A 1,995-nucleotide genomic window follows, 5' to 3' on the forward strand; every position below is an offset into this window, starting at 1 on the left:
ACTCAGTGAGCAATTTATGAGGTAGTCCTGTACACCAGCTTGTTAAAGGTACAATAGGTATTTTTGTGTTAAAACATTGTTACAAGACCACTGTAAATCCCTTACTGTCATTGAAAAAGGCTCAGTGACATGTTGACTTACCCTCTGCCTGCGTTTATAGTCCTTAAATTCAGGTCTCAAAAAATACAGTTGCGGACCGACACTCCCTTGACCATATAAAGTCAGAAATTACCTATTGCACCTTCAATGCCAATATTTAATCAGCAAATCATGTGGCAGCAACTAAATGCATAAAAGCATGCAGACGTGGTCAAGAGGTTCAGCTGTTGTTCAGACCGAATGTCATAATGGGGAAGATTGTCACCGTGGAATCATTGTTGGCACCAGACAAGGGTGGTTTGAGCATCTCAGAAACTGCTGATCTTCTGGGAGTTTCACGCACAACAGTCTCTAGTTGGCAGAGAATGGTGCAAAAGACAAAAAACATGCAGTGAGCAGCAGTTCTGCCAGCAAGAACGCAGTTTTAAAGGATTAACATGGTGGTCGGTCACAGTTTCTAGGTTTTTATATGCTATTTGAACAAGAGGGCATTGAAGAAACACAATGAAAGTATTAAATAGGTTAGTTCTTTAGACACACGTCAAACCTCTAAGTGGATAGGCTACAGCAGCAGAAGACCAATAAGTCTAAAAAATGAGTCCTAATAAAGTGCTCACTGAGTGTATATTTTATACTGTATAAATTTTATACTGTGTGTGTATATATATATATATATATATATATATATATATATATATATATATATATATATATATATATATGTTGCTCAGATGTTGGCATTCTGAAGAGCTCAGTTTTATCTTTTCAGTAAAAACTATAACTTGAAATGTCAGGAAAATGGCTACTTGGTAACAGAGTTTACATTACATTCTCAATAAGTACAGACCACCTCCATAAATGTCTGTTTTGGTGGGACAGTCCAATCTGGTCCACAGACCTTTGATCCACAGACCGTTCATGTCATTGTGCGCAACTGACATGATGACCTTTTATGGTTCATAACACCGGACCTTTAATTCATTTTCAAGGCATGACATTCACAGAATATATCCAAAATCATTCATCAACTTAAAGAGCAGTTATTGTTCTCCAATTAAAATAAAAGGCAATGCATAGTATTAAAAGGACTGTGCTATTCGGTTTAACTTTGCAATAAAAAAAACGTCTTCAAAGTTCTTCTCAAATTTAAACCCCACATGTAAATCCTTATAAATAACAAAACATAATTCTGTGTATTTTTTTCTTTTTCAAATTAAATGAAAATAATATAATATTCCTAACCAGTAGATATTACACCAAGACCTTGTAGAGCAGCACCGCCCTGCTCAAAGTGTTGATCGTGATTTGTCGAGCGGGGTAAGATAAACGGCTCCGGAGCCTAGCTGTGAAGCTGATGTGCAGTACTGAGAGTGTGTTCCTGTAACTTTGATACCAGGAACTCAAAAACAGGGGTGCCGCAGCCTCCTGCGTGCCAAAACGGTTGCCGCCGTGGGGTACCCCAACAGCCTACTCCGGCGTTTTTTCCCCACGTTATGAAAGCAGGCAATTCGGTCCTGGTGCGGTGCCGTGAAAACACATGAATCACGGCGGTTAATCTGTACATCCGCGTATAAACGGGTCGTTACGAGTTCGACAGCGCTCTACCATTCAAGTAAAATATAAAAAAAAACTCCGGCACGAATCAGGAAAATAATGGTTCGGAAAGAAAAAGGACACCCACGGACTGACCCGGAGCAGAATCCTGAATCTCACTGTAGTACAGTAGTTCTCCTTGGTTTACATGCCTGCGTGTCGGTCAGCTATCCACCGTTGTGCTTTCCGTTCCGCCTCTCCGTCCCAAAAATCCTCTTCCAGGCTCAAGTTTGTCAAATTTCCACGTCCCGCGGTCCTCACCGTCACCCCCCATCTCCTTCCCTCTCTCCCTCCTTCCTCTCT

The sequence above is a fragment of the Conger conger genome, chromosome 18, assembly GCF_963514075.1.
Source record: "Conger conger chromosome 18, fConCon1.1, whole genome shotgun sequence".
NCBI classification, from domain to species: Eukaryota; Metazoa; Chordata; class Actinopteri; order Anguilliformes; family Congridae; genus Conger; species Conger conger.